The sequence below is a fragment of the Chrysochloris asiatica genome, unplaced genomic scaffold (assembly GCF_000296735.1).
Source record: "Chrysochloris asiatica unplaced genomic scaffold, ChrAsi1.0 scaffold00098, whole genome shotgun sequence".
NCBI lineage: Eukaryota > Metazoa > Chordata > Mammalia > Afrosoricida > Chrysochloridae > Chrysochloris > Chrysochloris asiatica.
In genome coordinates this window covers 7,839,475-7,858,667 of record NW_006408616.1, presented here as the reverse complement: position 1 = coordinate 7,858,667, position 19,193 = coordinate 7,839,475, and the positions used below count along the sequence as shown (strand labels likewise).

The window sequence follows — 19,193 nt, the reverse complement described above, 5'->3', positions numbered from 1 at the left end:
GGGGGGGTGAGGACGGTGGTGAGGAAGCACAGCACAGTTTGAATTCTCTTGTAAGGAGTTCTGGTAGCGAAGTGGTTACGAATCGGGCTGTGAACCGCAAGGTCAGCAGTTCGAAACTACCAGCTGCTCCGCGGGAGAAAGATGAGGCTTTCTGCTCCTGTAAAGATTACAGCCTCGGAGACCCTGTACAGGGTCACTATGAGTTGGAACTGACTCCACGATATATAACAACAACAACATATCTCTTAACTTGTGGCCCGGTCAGGAACATAAATTAATCCTGACCTTGGGGGAAGTAGTATTTCAGCTGAGACTGAACAAACTCCTTGGAGTCCTGGTGTGGCACTGTGGGTTCATGAGCGAGACTGCAAAGCCTTTTGAACTGCAAGGCCAGCAGTTCAAACTCACCAGTTACTCCTTGGAAACCCTTTACAGGGTCGCTATGGGTCAGAACTGACTCGATGACACTCAACAACAATAACAAGGTCTTCTTAGTGTCATTATTTCCATTCATTTGTAGGAATAGAATTGTTGCATTATAATTTTTTCCCCCTGGCCTTTTGGGACGCACCACATCATTTCCCATAGTGGTTGTATTTTCCAACCCCACTAGCAGTGTGTAATAGTTCCAATCTCCTCACAACCTTGCCAGCATTTTATATTTTCTGTGTTTTTTATTTTTTACCAGGAATAGTTTAATAGGGGTGAAGTGGCATCACATTGTAGTTTTGATTTGCATCTCTCTATGGCTAATGATCATTAGCATCTATTCACATGTTTGCTGACTGCTTGACTGTCCTCTTCTATGCAGTATCTCTTCATGTCCTATGCCCATTTTTAAATTGGATCGCCTTTTTGTTGTTAAAGTGTTGAAATTTTCTATATATTTTAGAGATTAGATTGCATTATACATATAATTAGAGAAATAGATGTAATGCAATCCAATCTCTAAAATATATAGAATTGGGTTAGTATTAAAGATATAATGCAATCCCAATTTTATAATCAGGTAATATTAACATTTTCACAATGTTGAGGCTCTCTATCTATGAGTATGGAGTATTCTTCCATTTATGTTGATCTTTTTTTGTTTGTTTCTTGCAGTAGTGTTTTATAGTTTTCTCTGTATAAGTCTTTTATATCCCTGGCTACATTTATTTCTAGGTATTTAGTTGATTTCCTTTTTGGAGTTCTCCTTGTTAGTGTAAAGGAACCCAACTCATTTTTGTCTGTTGATCTCGTATTCGGCCACTTTTTTGAAATCTGTTAGATTCAGTAGCTTTCTTATGGAATATTTGGGATAGTCTGCATATAGGATCACACCATCTGTGAATACGTCTTCCTTTCCAATTTGGATACTCTTTATTGCTCTTTCTTGCTTTGATGCTCTGATCAGGACTTCCAAAACAATATTGAATCAGAGTGGTGATAGTGGATATTCTTGTCTCACTCTCAAGGGGAAGGTCTTTCTCCAATGAGAATAATGTTGGCTGTTGCTATACCTTTAATTATTATTGAGCAGTTTCCTGCCTATTACTATTTTACTGAGGGTTTTAAAGGAATGGATGTGGATTTTTATCAAAAGTCTTTTCTGTATTACTTGATTATTTTCCTTTATTTTATCTGTATGATGAATTACATTAATTGATTATTTTCTTATTAAACTCCTCTTGTTTTCTTGGTATAATCTCACTTAATCATGGTGTATGATTTTTTGATAATATTTTTAATTCTGATGGCTAGAATTTTGTTGAGAATTTTTATATTTATAAGGGACATTGATCTATAATTTCCCCCTTTTTTTGTGGTGTTTTTACCAAACTTTGGCATCAGAATGATGTTGACTTCATAGAATGAATGAGGGAATATTCTTTTTTTTCCATGTTTTGTAAGAATTTAAGTAAAGCTGGTGTCAACTCTTCTCTGTATGTTTGGTAACATTCCTGGTGAAGCCATCTCTTCATATAACCACCACTCTAATCAAGATATAAAATGTTTCCTGCATCTTCACGCTCCCTGCTTGTCAATAGCTCCACCAAAGGTAGAGGTGATGGTTGTTTGCTGTTGAGTTAGTCTCCCTTATAGCAACTCTGTAAAGGGTTTCTGAGGCTGTAAATATTTACGGGAGAAGAAAGCCTCATCTTTCTCCTGCGGAGCAGCTAGTGGGCTCAAACTTCTGACCTTGTAGTTTGCAGTTCAGAGCTTATTTTTGGAGCCACCCCTTCATCCAAATGCCAACATGTAATATGTGGTCTTTGTGTCTGGCCTCATGGTTCATCCATGTTGTAGCAGGATTCCTTTTTATGGCCAGACAATATTCTATTATATGGGAAAATTACATTTGTTTACCCACTCACCAGTTGGTAGACATTTGGGTTGTTTCTACTCTTGTGCTATTATTAATAATGCTGGTAGGAACTTCATTGCACAGGATTTATGTGTTTTAATTTCTTTGTGAGAAAAAGCTCATGGAAAAATGGAATGAAAAGATAACGTAATTTTTTCAACAGACTTTTTGAAGTTCCCTCATATTCCTAAGACCGTTTTGTGGCTGCCCTCTTTTGTTCGACATTATGCCTGTGTACTTCATTTATGTTTTATGGGTGGTGCTATGAGATAAGCATCTGAGTGCTAACTTGCAAGGTTGGTGGTTCATACTCACCAGCCATTCCTTGGAAACTCTCTACAGAGTTGCTGTGAGTCAGAACTGACGAGACGGCACTTTTAAACAACAATATATGTAGTGTTGTTGTTGTTGCTAAGTGCCGTTCAGTCGGTTCTGACTCATAGCGACCCTACGTAGGTTTCTAAGGAGCAGCTGGTGGGTTTGAACTGCTGACCTTGTTTGCATTCCAGTGCCTGTCCTACAGGCCACACTCAGGAGTCTGTATGTAGTGTCGCAGCGATTCATTATTTTTCATTACTTTGTGGGTTTCAATCCTATGAATATGCCATAATAGTTTATTAATTGAGCTGCTATTAATAGCTATTTGGTGTGTTTCCCGTTTGGAGGCTATGATGAGATATACTGCTTAGAAAATTCTTGTACATGTCTTTTGTCCTGTCAAAGACACTCTTTGTCTTGGATGAATATGCAGAAGTAGAATTGCTGGGTAAGTCATGTTTCTCTTTATCAGTCTTTCTACATCATTCTGTCATGCTTGTTCATGTTGATGTTGGGTATGCTTTTATCAGTGACTAGAGCAGAGGAAATGTGTTTCTTGTAGACTTGCTCTGGGGGTCCTTCCTTGTCTGAGTGCATATTTTACACTGGTTTTTCTTCTTTCTGTTTCCTCTAAGGCATCTTTTAGCATTCCCTCTTACTCCTTTTGTATTTCCTTTTCTGTTTTTTACCAAAGCAAAGTTTAGTTCGTGCCTGGCTGCAACTGTTTGTACTATTATAAACTTGAGAGAGTAAGAAGAATTGTAATGAAATGCACCCTTAAAGCAGTTGTTACTCTCAGAAAAAAATCAAGTTATGAACCCTGCCCTAGAAAAGTACACTTACAGATAGATACACACATGAGCACTCATGTTTTCTTAAACTTTCAGGGGATTTGTGGACTTCTCTGACTTGAATCAACTAGGGGTTCATGGTCCCTTCTCTACTTTCAATTTAATGCCTTTTAAAAAAAGTTAAAGTGTGAATATACTGCAGTTTTCTCCATACTCCTTAAGATTCTCTTCTCTGAGCTTTCACTTGGAAGTGGCGTATATGCACACACATATATATATAACTGACTAGTACAGAAACCCTGCCATTTATGTTGCCGTTCTGTGTTGAGTATAATGATGTATTCAGGACGATCCTCACAATTTTTTCTGTGTTTGAGCGTAGGTGTCAATCCATCTTATTAAGGATCCATCTTAATAAGGGTCTTCTTTTTCACTGAACCTCTACTTTAGCAAGCATGACGTCCTTCTCGGGTACTGGTTGCCTCTGGGACTATGTCTAGAGTAGGTGAGACAAAAGTATTCTAACTGTACGTCTTCCAAGACAGATTTGTTCATTCTTCTTGTTGTTGTTGGTAAGTGCTGTTGAGCTGGTTGTGACTAATGGGGACCCTGTATAAGGTTTCTGAGAAGTGGCTGGTGAGTTTGACCCTCCGATCTTGCTGTCCAGTTCTTATCCTACAACACCACACCAGGACTCCATTCTTCTAGTTGTTGGTGTTATTGTTTAGTGCCTTTGAGTTGGTTTCAACTCATAGCGACCTTGTGTAGGGTTTCCTAGGAGCAGCTGGTGGATTTGAACCACTGACCTTATAGTTCAAACTGACCTTGCAGTCCAGTGCTTATCTTACAATGCCACACCAGTCCATAGTATAGTAATTATCATTTGTCAACACAAACTGTTGTCTAACTTTCACATGTATGTGAGGTGATTGAAAATATCTTGACTTGGGTCAGGTGTTCATTCTTAAAGTAATATCTTTGTTTTTTTAAAATTTATTTTAACACTTTAAATAGGTGTTTTGCAGCAGACTTGCCCAATGCATTTCTTTTCTTGACTGCTGCATCCATGGGCATTGATTGTGGATCCATGTAATTGTGGATCCACTGATTGTGGATTCAGGAAATCCTTGATGAGCTCAATCTTTTTCTGTTTATAATGTTTTCTGTATATTGAGGTGTAGTCTATACTGAAGGCTGTAGCTTTTGATCTTCATCAGTAAGTGCTTCAAGCCATCTCTTTAAGATAGAATATGAACAACGACATTAAACTAAACACTTGCTTTTTACATTGTGAAAATGTTGCCTAAAGTTTTCCAGCATAAGAACAAATTTGGGCTTCAACTAGGAAACTTGAGCTACCAAACTTAACACAATCATAATATATAATCTTGAAGTTCCATCATAGCATCCTTACAAGCTTTCAAATATGTAGTCCATAGTATCATTAAAAGTTTTCAAATAAATAGATTTTCCTCTTAAAGATTAAAGCAGTATTTTTCTTGAAAAAATGTATTGGTATAAAATTTTACAAAAGTAGTAGTTATTGTTAAGTGCCATTGAGTTGGTTTCGACTCATAGCGACCCTGTATAGAGTTTCAAAGAAGCAGCTGGTGAGTTTGAACTGCTGATCTTGCAATTCAAATCGACCTTGCAGTCCAGTGTTTATCCTACAGCGCCGCACCAAGACTCCTATTTACTACAAAAGTAGTAAATAGTACAAAATAAGAATTATTCTTCTTCCTCTATAACATCCATTTTCACTGCTTAGAAATGACCACTCCTAATAGTTTATCTTCTCAGAATTTTTACCAAGCATATATGAAAAATGCATAGAATAGTTTGTCTGTACAACCATGGAATCACACCGTACCCAATGCTGTGGAGACTGAGCTTTCCACTTGATAGTGTGTCACATACCCTTTTTGGGTTAGTATGTGCTGCTCTATCTTCTGTGCTTCTTGCCTTTCTCTTTTCGATGTTTGACTATTTCCCTTTACTTACCAGGTTTTGAAATAGTGAGTTGGTACCTTAACTTTCAAAGATGTCCAGTGGGCATTATTAGTATTGTGTAACTCTGAATTCATGAGCTTAGCCATACATGATGTGTTACAATTCAGTGCAGTCATTAATCTCAGTGTGAAGGTGGTCTCCATTTTGTTCAATGGGAGCCTCTTCAAGTCCTTTGGGTAAGATCCTGATAGCCTCCATTGTCTTCCTCACTTTCAGTTTTAACAAAGTATTCCAGGCTATTCAGTTCTACATTAAGTCTCAATTTTCTTTCATCCTGTGTTTAGGAAAATTTATTTCACTAGGTTTAACCAGATCTACCTGCTGCACCTCTGGGTGTGCCTTATTAGTCAATCACCAAATAATTTTGAGAACTACTGTCTATGGGGAAGTCAGTCAGATCCTGTTACGGAGTGAACAGGTCACCTCAGTATTTTCCTTTTTCCATGTCAGATGAACCACAGCCCACAAAACAACAAAAACAAATCGTTCATATGTCTTGAAAAAAATCTATCTTTTATTTTACGAATATTTACGGGAAACTACTGATCTGTAGAAAAGTAAGCATTTTTCAAAATAATATTTTTTCCTAAGTTTATAGTTCAGTAATTTACATACAATCAAATCCACTTGTTTTAAATGTACAGTTCAGCGAGGTTTGGACAATGGATAAAGTCATGCAATCAATACCAGAGTCACATTTCCATCACCCAAAAGGTGCTTTCCTACCTCTTTGCAGTCAATCCCTGCTCTGCCCCAACTTCAGGCAACTATGGATCTGCTTTCTGACACATTTGATGTTGTTACGTGCAGTCCGGTTGGTTCCAACTCACACCAACCCTGTATAGGGTTGCTGAGGAGTGGCTGGTACATTTGAACTGCTGATCTTTCGTTTCAAACCAACTTAGCAGTCCAGTGCTTATCCGACAGGATTCCTTGATGCTATGATTTTGCCTTTTCTTAGAATTTCATATAAATGGAATCATGTAATATGTAGTCATTTGTTTCTGCCTTCTTTCACGTAAAACAATGGTTTTTGAGAGTCTTCCATGCTGCTTTCTATGCCAGTAGAAACTGCATCCCCTTTTTTTGCTGAGCAGTATTGCATTGTGTGAATGATATTTACCTGTTGTTGTTAAGCGCTTTTGAGTCAGTTCTGACTCATAGCAACTTCGCATGGGGTTTCTGAGGAGCACCTGGTGGGTTTGCTCCACCGACCTTGCTGTTCAAACTGACCTTAACGGTCCAGTGCATTATTCTGCAGCACCATACCAGGACTCCTGGAGTATATACCTACTCCTCACTTATTGATGACTCTGCAGTATAAGCATCGGTCTGCCAACCAAAAAGTCAGCAATTCAAACCTGCCAGCCTTTGCATGGGAGCAAGATGAGACTTTCTGCTTCCATAAAGATTTACAGCCTTGGAAACCCTATTAGGGTTACTATGATTCGAAATCAGCTTGATGGTAGTGGGGACATCTTCACTGATTGACAGCTTTATTATCCGACATTTTGCATTTATGACAATAGTAAAAAAAAAAAGTCTACTATCTGACTATTTTGTGTATTTAATGATGTGTGTTTGGCAGTAATGACTGCTGAGGTGCTCAATGAGAATGATACTGTTAGTTTCTTAAGGTGACCTGTTACCTGGGCGGGGCCCTGATTCTCAGTAGTTTAGCAGTTATGTAATGATGTAGTCACTTCTATTTTGTGATCTGATATGGTCACCTCCCATTTTCAGCTACGCTGTATTTTGTGTTATAACCGAGTCTTTGGAACCTAACCATGTTGATCAGTGAGGAGTGGGCATACATCAACATTTTGATTTGGACATCTGAGTTATTTCCTCTTTTGTTTATATTTTTGTATCATGAATAATGCTTAAAATGAACATGTGTGTATAAAAGTTGGTGTGAATATGTTTTATTTCTCTTGGGTAGATCTGGAGGGCTGAACCATAGAGTAAGCATATGTTTAACTTTTTAAGAAATTACCAGAATGCTTTCCAAAGTAGTTTAACCATTTTGTATTCCTCCCACCAATATATCAGGCTTTCAGTCATTGCACATTCTCATCAACATGTGATGCTACCCTTCCTTTGAATTCATATCATTCTAGTGAGAGCATTGTTAGTGTTGCTAAGTACTGTCCAGACCCTGTATTGGGCTTCTCATGGGTGGCTGATGGGAATGAATTGCTGACCTTGTGGTTAGTAGTCTAGTGCTTATCCTACAGTGTCACACCAAGACATACGGATATGTAAAATTTGGTTTTAATTTGCATTTTTCTTCTGGCCAATGATGTTGATTATCTTTCATGTGCTTGTCAGACTTGCATATATCATTTTTTGGTAAATATCTGTTGATATCTTATTAGGTTGTATGTTTTCTTTTATTGAATTGTAAAACTTTTATATTATCTATGTAAGCCCTTTATTAGGCATATGTTTTGCATTAGCAACTTATTTTAAGTTGAATGTTGGTAAGTATCCAACTAAATCTATGCTTTTATTTGAAGAACAAAAGATAGAACCTTACCCAAAGATAATAATTCAAGGTGGCGTCAAAGAGTTTGTGGAAAAATTCCGTTATTTTGTATTTCAGTTTTTTCAATGAACTTTTTGTAAGCTCTTTGCAATACATTTGAAACGCAACTTTATAATCATGTAAGGGAGAAAAAAGAGAAAATTCATAAAAGAGAAGGAAAATATTGGGGAAAGAATGAAATTTGAGTTTGTTGTTGTTGTTAGGTGCCATCGAGTTAGTACTGACTCATAGCGGCCTTATGCACAGCAAAACGAAACACTGCCCGATCCTGGGCGAACCTCACTATTGATGCCATGCTTGAGTCCATTGATGCTGCCACTTGGCCAATCCATCTTGTTGGGGATCTTCCTCTTTTTCTCTGACCTTCCACCTTACCAAACATGAAATTCTTCTCCAGCGACTGCTCCCTCCTGACAATATGTCTGAAGTATGAGAGACGAAGTTTGGACATCTTGGCCTCCAAGGAGCACTCTGGTTGAACTTCTTCCAACACGGATCTATTGGTTCTTTTGGCAGCCCATGGCACTTTCAATATTCTCCACCAACACCATAACTCAAAAACATCAATTCTTCTACTATCTTCCTTATTTACTGTCCAGCTTTCACATTCATATGAGGTTATTGAAAATACCATGGCTTGGATCAGGTGCACCTTAGTCCCAGCTCTTCAACACTTTAAAAAGTTCTTGTGCAGCAGATTTGCCTAATGCAATACGTCGTTTGTTCTCTTGACTGCTGCTTCCGTGAGTGTTGATAGTTGATCCAAGAAGAATGAAGTCCTTGACAACTTCAATATTTTCTCCATGAATAAGAATGTTGTTTATTGGTCCAGTGGTGAGAATTTTTGTTTTTGTTTTTTTACATTGAGATGTAATCTGTACCGAAGGCTGTGCTCTTTGATCTTCATCGGTAAATGTTTTAAGTCCTCTTCACTTTCAGCAAGCAAGGTTGTATCATCTGCATATCGCAGGCTGTTAATGAGTCTTCCTCCAATCCTGATGCCACGTGTTTCTTCATAGAACCCAGATTCTCGGATTATTTGCTCAGCATACTGGTTGAATAAGTATGGTGAAAGAATACAACCCTGTAATTTGAGTTTAGAAGGGAGAAAATCATTAGCAAAGAGAGCAGAAAACCAAAAAGAGAGATGGAATGAACGAAAACTTCAGAAATGGGAGGGGGAGACTGACAAATTTAAAGTTATTGAGGAAAACTGAGTAGGTGATTAAGGACCCTTCCCCCCCCCCTCCCCCCAGTTGTTTCTTCTACTGTTCATGCCCTATTCCCTGGGTACCAGGGGTTTTATTTCCTCTTTCTCTGTTCTCTGTTTCTCACATCCTGGCTGCTTTCTGGAAGTCACACATTTCCTCTGCTTTGCAACTTGTCAGTACGCAACAGTTACCCCTTCAAAACACAAAATATTTGGCTGTGTCCTTGCAGATTTAGTGTATAAATGCATAGACAGTGGAGTTGGTGAATCCTAGCTGTGCTGCTAGTAGCTCTATGATCCTGGGAAGAGCCCTTACGCTTCAGTTTCACCAGTGATAAAATGGGGGATGATAGTCGTACCTGCTGTACAGTGTTCTATGACGATTACATGAAAGAATCCATGCAAAGATTTTATCATAGTATATGGCACATAGCGCTTGATCAGCAAATGTTGGCTGCTATTATTTTGTGTGCATTTTGGAGGCAGTTCTTGGTTGTAATTTTTGTCATCTTTGGCTCTCACCCATCTTTTAATCTGGAAGTGTTTTATCAAACTGGAATACGTAAGAGACAAGATAGCTCATCATACTGTATCATACTTCCAACACTCTGAGATGTAAACACACCTGTATTTATTCATCTGGAATGTAAAGTTGGAAATAATAATAATGAGTATTTATGTAGTGCTGTTAACTTAGAGCATGTTCACATAGTACGGGCAGATATTTAAAAGTAGAAAACTTATAGGGTACAAACCTGGCTTTTCCTGGTCTCTGTAATCGTGAGATGTGAAACCAAACCATGGTTTGATAAATACAGCTGAGGCAGGTGAGAGGTGTGAGCTCTGTGCCAGTAAATGCAGGACAGGTATTCCCCCCTTTTGTGACACACATTCACCTCTGCCACAATTCCCAAGGTACAACAGGAGGTAGTATTTGAAAGTTTGTTGGGAGTTCAGCCTCTTTCCCAATGCAAGATTCCTTCAGCAACATCCCTCATCTGCCTTCTCCTGAATTCTACTAGTGAAAGTGTTCTTGCTTCTGACTTGTTTGCATTTTGTTTGGAATTTTCCAATTGCTGACAAGTTTTCCCTTGCATTGAACTAAGCCTTGTTTTGATCCTGGAGCAATGTTAAGAAAAAATCACTTTTTTTCCCTCTCTTTTGTATATAAAGCTCTACAGGTCTATAAGACATGCCTACTCTTTTCATGTTAGGCAACATTTTTCAGTTCCTACTATTGTTCTTCCAAGAACATGTTTTTTATATTCTGCTCACTTTCTCATTTGCCCACCTCTGGATTCACCCTAATGTGTTAGGGTATCACTTAAATTCGACACCTATAATTGAGCCTAATATTTGAGATATTTATGTTTGATCCAAATCATCACAGTGTTCTGTTTTTATCTCTGTTTCAGAACTCATTTTTTCATTTGACAGCCTAAGCTGGTTATATCAACTTTTCAAGTGCCACATTAAAGTACTCATTCATTATATTTAGGATGACTCTATCATCCAAACCCGGGCACTCTTAAAAGTGAGAGAAGACATGCTTAATAACGAAGCTCAGGCAACAGGCTGAACTGTTTTGGGCGCACAAAGATTGAAGGTCACTGATTTTAGTATGTCGAACTAAAGCTTTAGGTCTAGATTTTTCTGAACCTAAATATATAAGTTTGTATTTATGCCTGTTAAAGTTTAGTAGTATTGGTGTTTGTTCTGTGGAGATTATTTTAAAGTCTAGATTTTTATCTACCAAATTAGCTGCTCCTCCTAGGCCTGCCTCATCTAGAAGTTTGATTAACAGCCTTCCTGTCTGTTTATCTTGGTAATCTAAATTATGCTGTCCTGAGATCCTCAGCACCAATCCACCTCACCCTCTATGAATTTGTTAGACTCCACTTGGTAAACTGAGGACCAAGGTCCTAGAGTGTTCTGAGTCATAAAAAAGTCTGTAAAGACTTTCAGAGCAGGAAGAATACATAGGTAATGATTGTTTCCCAGGTAATTTGGCAGGAGTTCCTTTCTGCAAACAGGGTCTGTGAACCTTCCATGCACTAAGTTTTTGAGTATTGATAAAACTGATAAAAACACCATTTGATAGACAGGCACTGTGGTAAAGGGGAGGAAAATCAGAGTAGGGTAAAAAGGCGGAAGATACTTTTGGACAAATCTTCCTATTCCATTGTAATTCATTATATAGAATTTGACAAGACAATTAAAAAAAGAATTGCTTTTTATCTTTTAATTTCAAAAGTCATTCAATGAGCAAAGAAAAGTTCCCGAGTCCAAGTTTACTCTATTTTTTATCACAGGAGGTAAATATATATATATATATATCCAACCTGTGTACATGTGTAGTCATAAAGAACATTGGCTTTCAAACATTTTTGATTGCTACTTTCAGTTAGAAATACATTTTGTAATTTAGTTCAGTATGTGTGCACACAACACACACATGTATCAGAAACAAAAGTTTTAGAAAGACTATTACTACTAGTTGTTGTTGTTAAGTGCCTTCGAGTTAAGTGCCATTGAATTGGTTCTGACTTACAGTGACCCCAAGTGGATGGTAGGTTTGAGCTGTCAACCTTGCAGGCAGCAGTCCAGTCTTGTCCTACAGCACTAACTACACTGGTAGGACTTCTTGTTGGTTGGTTATGTGCCATGGAGTTCGTTCCGACTCATAGCGACCCTGTATAGGGTTTCCAAGGCTGTAAATCTTTATGAGAACAGAAAGCATCATCTTTCTCCCATGGGACTGCTGGTAGTTTTGAACTGCTGACCCTGAGGTTCACAGCCTGATTCGTAACCACTATGCTACCAGAGCTCCTTAGTCCTTGTAATACAAGGACTCCTTGTAATACCCTCTATTTTTCATTCTGTTTTATTGCATTCCATTCAAAAAGGTTTGTTTGAGTCTCAATAGATTAATTTTCATGTCCTAGTCCAGGTGTGGCACTGTAGGATAAGCATTGGACTTCGAACCACAGGATTGGTGGTTCAAACCCAACAACCGCTCCTTGGAAATCCTCTGAGTTTGAACTGACTTGATGGTGCTAATGACAATAAACAACAGTATGAAAAACACTGCTCTAAAGCCCTGGGTGCCTTAGGATAAGCACTGGACTACTAACCACAAGGTCGGCCGTTCAAACATAGCTGCTGCTCCACTGAAGAAAGATGAGGCTGTGTACTCCCATAAAGATTTATAGTCTTGGAAACCTTATATGGGGCCATTATGAGTTGGAATTGACTTAATGATGTGTTTTGTTTTGTTTTTGTGGATTCAAGTTGTTCATTGACTCCTAAGTTATCTAAAGAGGTAGAGTCTTTATAATTGGTGTGGCACCATAGGATAAGCACTTGACCTCAAGGTCAGTTTGAACTACAAGGTCAGTGGTTCAAATTGACCAGCCATTCCTCGGAAACACTATACAGGGTTGCTATGAGTCAAAACGAACTCCACAGAACTTAACAACAACAGGAATCTTAGTAGAAAGCTACTCTCACTTGGTCAGTTACCTGCAGTAATAATAATGATGACTTTTTGTTCCTGTGGATAAATCCCTGCTCACAGAGGACTTAGCATAACAAACTGATTTTGTTTCAGGTCTCCTATCTGAGAACAACAATTAATATGGTACCTGGACAATTGACAGCAAGTAGTTCTGGGAGCTACATATCTTTATTATATATCTATTGCCTGGCATAAGATATGCATACCTGGTTTTAGATGCCCCCTGCTCCCCCCCCCCCAAAAAAAAAAAAAAAGAATTTTGGCCAAGAGTTATCATACTAAAACTGGTTTCAAGGCAAGCCTGCTTTGTCTTTAATGTTAATTTAATTGTTCAATATTAGAAATTTTTTATTTTCTGAGTGGAGGAATTGAGGCTGCTCCTGCCCAAAGTATTTATGATTTGCTATGTTAATGTTCCTGTTAGGTGATACTTGTTAAGTGCTATTGAGTTGGTATAGCGACCCTATAAAGAGTTTCTGAGAAGCAGTTGGTAAGCTTGAACCGCTGACCTTGTGGTTCAAACCCACTTTGCAGTCCAGTGCATTAACGCATTCAAATAGTCGCTTTCATTTCTCCCAATTCTCTGGTACAGTTTTGCATTCAGCATGGCTTAGGGTTTGAAACCAGAGAAAGCTACATTATCATGTGTTTAATTTCAACATGTTTTGTTTAATTTGAGAAATATAGTGAGAAATACAGAGGATGGATTTTGGAGACAGATGGATCTCGATTAAGTCTAAATCCTAGTTTTCTGAATTTAAGATAGATCTTTAAAATGATCCAAGTCTCTCATTTTTCATTTGTAAAACTTATATTTACCTCAGAGTTTGCAAAGAATTAGTGCTGTAGTTTATGTGATACATAGGCAAAACTACAGTAGTATATAAAACATTTATAAATACACATGTAACTATACCTGTATCATCTAAAGTATGTTTTATGGAAATATTTGTGTATGTGTGTTCTGTTCCTTTTATGTTACCTTTTATTTTCATAATGGATCTAGAGACTTGAATTTTTATTTCTGAATTAGTCTGTTTATTACATTTGTTTGAGTATCAGTATTGAGATAGCCCTTTGAAAATACTGATAATTATTTGAAATTAATTAATAGAGAAAGTTTACATTATGATTTGGTGGTAGCAAATTCCATGTATACTTTGTGTTATGGTTTACTTAATGCTAAAAATTGAACCTTGATAAGAATGTAAATTAGCAGTACAGCATTTCAGTTTCATTTTCTTCTCCCAGCGAAATAATACAAAATATAGTTTCATTTGTTCTTTGGTATTAAGCCTTTAACATATGAATCAGGTAATTAACATCTTTGCATTTAAGGTTTTGGAACATTACTATTGATGTTTTAACATTTATTTAATGACTAATATATATGCTACATATTTTCCATAAAAACCATTTAATAGTTTCTTTTGAAATATTACATCTTTATATATATATATATATTTTGTTATGTCCTGTTGAGTGACCTTCTGTAGGTTTTCCAAGGAGCAGCTGGTGGGTTTGAACTTCTGACTTTGAGGTTCGAAGTCCAGTGCTGATCCTACAGTGCTACACTGTGGTAAGAAAAACAGTACTTTTAAGGAGATGCTACTGTTTGTGGCACTGTAAGATAAACACTTGACCAAAAGGTTGGTTTGAACACCAAGGTTCAGGTTCAAACGCACCAGCCACTCCTAGGAAACCCTATACAGAGTCTCTATGGGTGGGAACCGACTCAACAGCACTTAACAACAACAACAACTGTAATGATTAAGATTTCTTGGCAGTGTAATGGATTACGAGTTGGGCTGGTAACTGCAACGTCAGCAGTTCTAATCTACCAGCTACTCCATTGGAGAAAGATGAGGCTTTCGGCTCCCATAAAGATTTACAGTCTCAGAAACCCTATACAGGGTCTCTATGAGTCACATTTGACTCAGTGGCCCAAACCACCACCACCACCACCACCACTGTAATAAATGGGGGAACGCGGTACCTCTGTAGGATAAGAATTGGAATGTGAACCACAAGATCGGTGGTTGAGCCTACCAGATGCTTGCTGGGAGAAAGATGAGGTTTTCTGCTTCCGCAAAGATTTAAGCCTCAGAAATCCCATACAGGGTCATTATGAGTCAGAACTGACTTGATGGCACTTTACAACAACAGCTGTAATAATCAAATAAAAGATGAAGTACTGTAGAGAAGTCAGTGGCTCCTAATTTTGGGCAATTTAAGGGTTAGTATCCAAGGAGCTCTAGTAGTGTAGTGGTTACGAATTGGGCTGCGAGCCTCAAGGTCAGCAGTTTGAAACTACCAGCTATTCCGCGGGAGAAAGATGAGGCTTTCTGCTCCCGTAAAGATTTACAGCCTCGGAAACCCTGTACAGGGTTGCTATGAGTCCGATCCAACTCCAGGGCACATAACAACAACAACAACAACAACAACAACAACAACAACAACAAGGAGCCCTGGTGTGGCTCTGTGGGTTAATGCGCCAGACTGTAAAGCCATTTAAACTGCAAGGTCGGTGGTTCAAGCTCACCAGCTACTCCCAGGGTCGCTATGGGTCGGAATTGACTCGAAGACACTTAACAACAACATAAAGAAGCTCCTGTTGTTAATTGCCATTGTTTAACTCAGCGACCCTGTCCTGTATAGGGTTTCTGAGAAGCGACTCGTCGGTTTGAAACATAGACTTTACAGTTAGCAGCTCAGTGTTTATCGTACATTGCCACACCAGGATTCATGTATTGAAGCTGGATTAGAGTTAATCTAAATGCTTCAACAGATGTTTGTGGAATTCTGAATAGCATTTGCCTCACTATGACAAACTTGCTCTCAAACGACCCCACTGTATTGTGGCAGAACTCTGAATCTGGGTTCAAGTTCCAGTTCCATTTCATATCATTTTTTTCCCGTTTCATATCATTTTTATGGATTTAAGCAAAGGCTCAGTTTCCTTCTTTGTAAAATAGAGAAATCGTCCTTGCTAACTTTCAAGGTTGTGATCAACTGATCTTTTATCAACACATGGCATTTTTTATAGTACGTTGTTGTTGTTAGGTGCTGTCGTGTCGGTTCCGGCAGTGACCTTATGTACAACAGAATGAAACACTTCCCGACTCTGCGCCGTCTTCACAATTGATATGTTTGAGTCCACTGTTGTAACTCCATCTCCCTGAGGGTCTTCCTCTTTTTCGCTGACCTTCTCTTGCTCCCTACTTTACCAAGGTTTTCCCAATACACAGCAGTAAACTCTAACATACTAGATGAAGTGTGGTTTCAAAGAGGTCAGTCACTGGTCAGGGTATTCAGGCATCACATGTGTGGTTGAACTTGTTCATATTTATAATTTATTTTAATCTCAAAATTCTATGATGAATCCGCTCACTACCATCAAGTCAATTCTGAATTATAGCAACTTGGGGCAGGGTTTCTGAGGCTGTGAATCTTTATGGGAGCAGAAAGCCTCATCTTTCTCCACAGAGCAGCTGGTGAGTTTGAACTGCCAGAACAGCCTAGGCAAATAATTTACTCTTTGCATTTTTGCTTTCTTATCTCAAATAAGTGAAGGTCAGCTTTTATCTGAGGCCTTTTTGAGCAAAACATTTTAGTAGTCTGAGCTTGTTACTAGAAAAGGCCATTTCTCTTCCTTTCCAGTAGTAAACAGCTGATTTTTGTTTAGAGGGAACATATCCTACAGTCTTCCTGGTTGTCAACCTATGTGCTAAAATTAATTTTAATGTTTGCTAACACCTGCAATAAAAGGAGCTCTGGTAGCGTAGTGGTTATGAATTGGGCTGCGAACCTTAAGGTCAGCGGTTCGAAACTACCAGCCGCTCCGCGGGAGAAAGATGAGGCTTTCTACTCCCGTAAGGATTTACACCCTTGGAAACCCTGTACAGGGTCGCTATGGGTCGGAACCGACTCGACGGCACTTAACAACAACAACACCTGCAATAAAATGTCCTTGGCCTTTGTGGTATCTTAGGGGACATTTTATATTTTAAATACTCTCTCTAAATGTGCCTTAGGCTGTCGTCAATGGAGGTAGAGATGTGTTTTGAAATATTGGGGCTTAAAGAAAGCTAACAAAACAAGGCACACTCCCTTTAAAAACTTCACCAGCTCTTTCTCGGAAATGCTATACAAAGTTGCTATGTGTCGGAATCGACTCCATGGCACTTAACAACAACAACAACAAAACAGAGGGTTTCATACAGATACTGTAATTCAGCATGATGTTCTTATAGACAATGAAAAAAAAACAAAGAAACTGGATTACAGCTATATTTGTGGCTAATAAATATATATCTCTTTTGATTAACTCATTTCTAGTTGGAAGAATCCTGGTGTGGCACTGTGGGTTAATTTGCTAGACTGCAAAGTCAGTTTGAACTACAAGGTTGAATGTTCAAGCTCACCTTCTGCTCACCAGCAACCTATATTGGGTTACTATGGGCCAGAACCGGCTTGACGGCACTTAACAACAACAACAAAAATTGCTAGCATTTAGAGGCCTTGTCTGCCTGTCACTGGCCCTAGGGAGAATTTTCTTACCATTTTCCGCATTATCACGGAAAGGCCCAAGCTTGCTCTTCTCTCCCTTGAACTTTGCAGCATCCTCTTTATATCAGGAGAAAAAGGAAAGCTGCAGAAGCCCTCACCCCCCACCCCACCTCCTCTTGGAGAGAATCAAACTCTTGGCTGCCATGCTTCCTGTACTCAATATGAGGTAATTTTACAAGCTACAAAGAGTCATTTGACAGCTGCTCTGCGGCAGGCACTTGATGATTGAATATATATGCCTTACCTCATCTAAATCTCACAGCATCTTTAAGAAGGAAGAGAAACAAAACACGTTTTTTCCCCCACCATTATCAAATGAGCTGTACGTATGATAATCCCAAACGGAGCTCGAAGGACAGTTTCTGGGGTACACAACCAGAAACTGTCTCTGATACAAACATTTTAGAAAGTGCCTTTACAGATAGAAGGGAACACATTACAAAACTACTTAGATGATAAGTATCGTAAGTGGAAATCGAGTCTGGATTCCTGCCCAGTTTCCCTAAAATCACATTAGGAGGTTAGGTCTCCGACTTAGTTTTACATGCTGTGGATTATGTGCTACACATCATTTGAATGGCTTCCATATTGCTTCCCTCTATTTGTATTTAGTTGTTGCTAAGTGCCATCGAGTTGGGATCCGATTCATAGTGACCCTGTACAGGGTTTCCAAGGAGCAGATGGTGAGTTAGAACTGCCGGCTTTAATGGCCCACACCGACGTTGCAGTTTACCACGTTAACTGGCAATGCCACACCAGAAGTAAGCAGACTAAAATGCCACCCATTTTTCAGTGTAAAAGGAATAATTCTGGGCAAAGTGAGACGGAGAAGTAAGAGATGTCGGTCCGATCAGTTAGTCACTTTGGAGAGGCTTGGCAGATTTGGGCGGTGGCGGTTGCCATGATGGCCCAAGCGGGGCTGGTGGCTAACAGAGGCTGGCGTTTCAAGTGGGCCATTGAGTTGAGCGGGCCTGGAGGAAGTATCAGGGGCCGAAGTGACCAGGGCAGTGGCCAGGGTGACTCCTTGTATCCGGTCGGTTACTTGGGCAAGCAAGTGCCTGATACCAGCGTTCAAGAGACAGACTGGATCCTGGTAGAGAAGTGCTGCTGGGACATTGCCTTGGGTTCTCTCAAATAGATTCCCATGAACCTCTTCATCATGTACATGGCTGGCAATACCATCTCCATCTTCCCTACTATGATGGTGTGTATGATGCCCGGAGACCTATTCAGGCACTTAGGGTCATTTCAGCCACTTTCAAGATGTTAGAAAGTTCAAGCCAGAAGTTTCTTCAGGATTTGGTTTATCTCGTTGGGAACCTCATGGGTTTGGCATTGGCTGTTTACAAGTGCCAGTCTATGGGACTATTGCCTACACATGCATCAGATTGGTTAGTCTTCATTGAGCCCCCTGAGAGAATGGAGTTCAGTGGTGGCGGACTGCTTTTGTGAACTGAGAAAGAAGTACCTGGCACCTTAAAGATTTCTATCTCATTTATATACGTCTTTAGGAACCAATGGTTCCTCCTCAGTATTCTCACCTTAACAATTACCATTCATGCTGACAAGAGCCAGAAAGCTCTTTTCTCTTTGGTGAGGAGTCAGACTGTAGAAGAACAATGTCCATACTATTATAAATACAAAGAAACTATACCACAACCCCGACTGAAAATAATGTAGAAAACTTTGTTTCCAGCACAGAGCAAAACAACAAATAAAACTAACTCTGTAAACAGAATGGGTGCTGCTAAAACAAGAACCACAGCAGCATCTCCTCTTAATAAATTAATTGCTATGAACAAAACAAAACAAAACAAAAGGAATAATTCTGGAAGGTGGAATTAATTTCATTATAACTATAATTATAACTATAAAAATAATTA

General features: G+C 38.9%; 1 protein-coding gene and 2 pseudogenes across 1 annotated transcript in view; 2 read left to right on the top strand and 1 right to left on the bottom strand.

The window, feature by feature from the left end:
* The window catches only part of LOC102812798, a 22,055-nt pseudogene extending 4,742 nt beyond the window's left edge, over nucleotides 1-17,313 (bottom strand).
* The window catches only part of ITPR2 (inositol 1,4,5-trisphosphate receptor, type 2), a 707,773-nt gene that overhangs the window by 108,026 nt on the left and 580,554 nt on the right, over nucleotides 1-19,193 (top strand). The gene's annotated exons all lie outside the window — the stretch shown is intronic.
* On the top strand, nucleotides 18,212-18,762 carry LOC102836970 (annotated as a pseudogene).